Source organism: Ursus americanus, chromosome 13 (genome assembly GCF_024610735.1).
Source record: "Ursus americanus isolate L20-20 chromosome 13, mUrsAme1.1.p, whole genome shotgun sequence".
Taxonomy (NCBI): domain Eukaryota; kingdom Metazoa; phylum Chordata; class Mammalia; order Carnivora; family Ursidae; genus Ursus; species Ursus americanus.
Window position 1 is genome coordinate 59,638,323 of NC_142139.1, and position 5,638 is coordinate 59,643,960.

The following is a 5,638-nucleotide window of genomic DNA, read 5'->3' on the forward strand; positions in this document are numbered from 1 at the left end:
TGTGGTTTTACAAGCAATTCTTTTAAGAGTCGAGTTGAGAGGTTCTTGGAATCTAAACCTTAATTTGAAGTTAGGGTTTTGGCATTTTCATTTATATGTTTTCCTGCCAATCCTGCTTTCATTTAAGTAGCTGAGGATGACTAGGATTTGTGTTTCTTCTCTTTCCAAAACTCCCAAGATTTTTGGTGCTTTGCCTTGAGAGGAAAAAAACGCCATCTTTTTGTAAGGGAAGCAACAAGATAAATGATGGGTATCAATGAGAGCTCAGCAGAGGGCGGGTAGATGGAGGAGCCCGGGATGGCTTTGATAAATCACTTTGCATCTCTAGACCTTAGTTTCTTCATGTAGAGGACGAGTTAGGCTGGACAGAGCAATGATTTTCCCCTCTGTGCGCTGTTTCAGACTTTCCCTTGGTGTGCTGTTAGTAAATTCTTCTGTGGATTGTAAAGGGTAGAGCGGTACCTTACCAGTCAAATCTTGCCCAAATGAAACTGAGCCTGTTTAAATAACAGAGTAGAGGGTTCCACTAGGAGTTTTAGGTAGATCTTAGTCATGAAGGGGGAAAAAAGTTAAGAAAAGAGTAAAACAAAACAAAACAACAACCAAACTCTGATGAGCTGGTATATTATCCCTTTGAATTAACTATAGTTAATGGAGCAAAAGAATTAGTGTTTTCTCCCTCCACAGTCTGGAAAAACATGACATGGAATAGCATCTTTTCAATGTCGTGTTATTGTCTTAAAGTGAAAGTGAATGATGTTATACTCTAGGTAAAAACAACCACAAATAGATTTCCCAGCTCTTCTTTTTATCACTGAATAATTGCAACCTGTGAGGTCAAACACAGTTGAAAGTTAGCCGCAAGCTTTTGGGATTGTCGTGATTACTTTGTAAAAGGAGTTTAATAAGATATTTCTCAGCTGAAGGCAGGGGATGGGACCCCATGATCATTCGTGACCCCCTTTTATACTAACGGACAGCACTGAATTGTCCAATGCTGTGATTAAATCTTTTGGAAGAAAGTTAAGAGACATGTAGAATGTAACAGAAAATAACACAACCCTCTTACTATATAGGTCAGCATAATTCTAGTATTGGTTGCAGGGTTAATGGGAGGGGAGGGGAGAACGGATGTTTATTGAGTGTATACTACTGTTCTATAAGCTGGAAATATGGGTGAGCAAAATAAAGAAATCTCGCTTTTATGGAGTCTACATTTTACACACACACACATGCACACACTTAATGCTGCGAAGAGGAATAAATCAGAACAAAGGAGTGGAGAGCGATGGCGGGCGTTCTGTTCCAGGCGTCAGGGGGTTCTCTCTCGGGAGGTGGCATTAGGGCAGGGACTTAAATGAAATGGAGGAGGAAACCATGCCAGGTTCTAGGAGAAGAATGTTACGGGCCAGGGAGCAGAGAGCATACAAACACCGTGGGGAAGAGGACGAGCTTGATGTTCTCGCAGCTAGAAGGCGCGTGGGACTGGAGTGAAAAGCAGGGGTGGAAGAGATCAGGTCCGAGAGGAAACAAGAGATTCGGGGCCTCGCGGTAAGCAGGTCAAGCAGCTGGCATTTCATCCCGAGAGTGTTGGGAAACCTTTGGAAGTTTGAGTAAAGGCCGACGATGTGATTTAATTTACATCTAAAGAGGTCGCTGTGCGGCTATATGTGAAGGGTAAAATCTGAGGAAGGCAAGAGGGGAAATGGGGGCCCAGCTGGGAGCAGCCCGCAGCAGCGGATGGAGGCTCCCGCTAGGACAGCCGCGAAGGGGTAAGAGAGCGGGTCAGATTCGCGGCGTGTTTGGAAGTTAGAGCCCAGGGGCCTTGTTGATGAATGGGAAGGGGCTGTGAGGGAAGGAGATACAATAAGATGACCCCTCCAACTCCCTCCCCTCCCCCAAGTCTTTGGCTTGATCAAATGTATGGAACCATTTAAGGGGAGGGGAAGGACTTGAAGAAGAGGCGAGACCAAGGAATCCCGAGTTAAGCTTGAGTTAGGTTTGCTTGTGAGGCATCCAAGGGAAGCCGTCGAATAGGCAGCTGGATGTGAGAGTCTGCTTTTCCAGGGAAGCCTGAAGCTGGAGATAAAAATCAGGGCATCGTGAGTGCGTAGATCACACTTAAAGCCGCTGACTGAGATGGCTTCTTGAGAGAGAGCGTGGAAGGAAAAGAGAAGAGGCTCTGCGGCTGAGTCCTGGGGAGCGCCGAGGTTTGGAGGCGGAGAGGGGACACAGGGAAGGCCCTGGTGCCTGCTGCCTTATCCTGGTTTTCGGTAGTATGTCTATATAACCCAGAGGAAACAGCTGCAGTTTAATAGGATTAAATTCACTGTAGTGAATTAAAAATCTCAGAAGTCCAGGGCACCTGGGTGGCTCAGTCGGTTGAGCCTCGGACTGTTGATTTCCGCTCAGGTCATGATCTCAGGGCCCTGGGATGGAGCCCCGCATGGGACTCCATGCTCGGCGGGGAGTCGGCTTGTGATTCTCTCTCTCCCTCTCCCTAAGCCCCGCCCCCCAACTTGTGTGCTCTCTCTCTCTCTCTCAAATAAATAAATCTTTAAAAAATCTCATAAATTCTTAACAGATCACTTTACATATGTGTCAATCAAATGATAACCTCACTAAAAAGCCAAATATAAATGGTCCACTCACCTAGCATGATATGACCTTCAGCTATCTTAGCAGTAGAACGAATGTAGCAGTAGTCCATGGAGTTGCAGGATATCATCAAGATAAGCAGCTTGATGATCATTTAAAAATACTATTTATTTGAATATTCCAAGATTAAGGTATAAATACGAATAATCAAGATGGGATTGACAATTTCCCTTATTACACAGGTGAGTTAAGACCTTGAATTGTGTTTAGTCTCAAAGTTTAGGAGACTTTTGAATTAAAGAGCAATTTAAAAGGAATGTATGTAATAGCAAAAAAACAAATGATCCAATTAAAAAATGGGCAGAGGATCTGAACAGACATTTCCCAACGAAGACATCCAGATGGCCAACAGACACATGAAAAGATGCTCAACATCACTAATCTTCAGGGAAATGCAAATCAAAACCACAATGAAATATCACCTCATAAATGGCCACTATCAAAAAGATAAGAAATGACATGGGTTGGTGAGAGTGTGGAGAAAATGGAACCCTGGTGCACTGTTGGTGGGAAAGCGAACTGGTGCAGCCACTCTGGAAAACGGCATGGAGGTGCCTCAAAAAGTTGAAAATAGAGGTACCATCTGATCCCGCAGTTTCACTTCTGGGTATTTATCTGAAGAAAATGAAAACACTAGCTTGAAAAGATATATGCACCCCCCTGATCACGGCAGCATTGTTTAGAATAGCTAACATGTGGAAACAACCTAAGTGTTTGTATATTTTGCAAAGTGATGACCACAGTAGGTCTGGTTAACATCCATCTCGATACACAGTTACAGATTTGGGGGAATGAATGTAGAAAGAAATGTGCTATTTATATACACAATGAAATATTATTCAGCCACAAAAAAGGATGAAATTTTTGTCATTTGCAACAACATGGATGGACCTCGAAAGCCTTATAGTGAGTGAAATAAGTCAGATGGAGAAAGATACATACCATAATACTGTATGATCTCATATGTGGACTCTAAAACAAAACAAAACAAAACAAAAAACAAGCTCCTAGATACAAAGAACAGTTTGGTGATTGCCGGAGGCAGGGGTAGGTAAAATAGGTGAATGGGATCAGAAGGTACAGACTTCCAGTCATCAGTTAGATAAGTCATGGAACATAACGTACAGCTTGGTGACTGTAGTTAATAATCCCATACTTCATATTTGAAAGTTGCTAAGAGAGTAGATCTCAAAAGTTCTCATCACAAGAAAAAAAATTCTCTAACTGTGTATGGTGATGGATGTTAATTAGATTTGTTGTGGCGATCATTTTGCCATATATAGAAATATGGAGTCATTATGTTGTATATCTGAGCCTAATAAAATATTGTATGTCAATTATACCTCAATTTTTAAAAAAGCAATTCACATTAAAAAATCGATTTTTTTTTTTTTTTTTTACCCCAGTGGAAACATGGCAAAGGATTTATACAGGCCAAAGGGAAGTACATTAGGATATATGCTGACATTTGTAATCAAGTAAACACCAATTAAATGAAATATCAATTTTAATATTTTGGAGTGGCAGTATTTTAAAAAGATGAGTATATGTGTACTCACATACATTATTGGAGGGAATGTAAATTAGAAGAATTTTTCTAGACTAAAATTTCACAATCTGTGAATAGCCTTGAAAGATTTAGATTCTTTTTGAGAGCAAATCTGCTTCTAGGAATTTATCTGAAGAAAACATTCTGGGGCACCTGGATGGTTCAGTCGGTTAAGTGTCCAACTCTTGATTTCAGCTCAGGTCTTGATCTCAGGGTTGTGAGATTGAGCCCCACCTTGGGCGTATGCTGGGTCTCTCCCTCTCCCTCCGCCTTCTGCGCCCCCTCCCCCAACTTGGGCATTTGTGTGCACTGCTCTCTTTCTGTCTAAAAAAAAAAAAAAAGAAAAGAAAACATTCTGAATTATGCACTAAAATATTTATCGGAGCAATATTTGTAAAGGTGAGAAATTAGAAACATCTTAAGAATACAGTGGTGGGGATTGGTTAAATATATTACGGTGTATGTATATGATGTGATTTCTCTACATGTTTTTGGAGACTTTCATGACATGGATCCATGTTCATTGTATACCATGAGGAAAAGCAGATTATCAAATACTGCACGCATCGTGACGGTAATTATATATGCACGCACATGCCTATATACACAGAGGACATGAAAAACATCTGAAAAGACTCCTACCATAACATTTACAATAATTTTCTCTGGGTAGTCAATTGAGGTGATTTTTAAATTCCCCAAATATCTTTTACATTTTCTAAAATTTCTATAATAGTCACATCTTATTCTTACATTTAGAATTTTAAAAATGTGTGGAGATTTAAAAGGGAGATAACACTCTTGGACACTTGTTTTCCTGATAATACCATACTATCATAAAATTTGTTCTCCTATTTACTATTATTGAGCATTTGTGGCTTAGAACCAAAGAACTTGTATAAGCGAAAGAATTTTGTGACTCATATGCAAAGGGTTCTCTTTTCTTCTCTCAACTTGATAGTGTGACGGTGATGTCATCTGCTGCTTAAGGACAGATGTCATTGTGCTATGCTATATAGCAGTCATACAATATACCATAAGGAGAGAGTGAAATATGGAAAGAACTGGTAGTTAGCAGAGCTGAATTAGGTAATTCTGAATTCTTGGCATTTTATTAAATGCTAAATGGTAAAAGACTGAGTAAATATGTTGAATCAATTATTTTCTTTTTGTTATGCAGGTTTTAATCTGACAGTGCCAAAAGATGTAATGCTGAAAGATTTCTTAGGCCAGAAATTTCAATTCTCTGAACTCTCAGGTTTAATCTGGAAATTGTTGAGGTAGGGAGAGCTAGGAATTTAGATGGTGTGAAGGTCCTTTTCTTTAATTAATACAATCCGTTTGAGGAAGTAATGTGAAAAATACTGTAAAATTCATTATAGATAATGATGAGGGTGTTGATCCATATGGAAAAGCTCAAACTTCTATGGC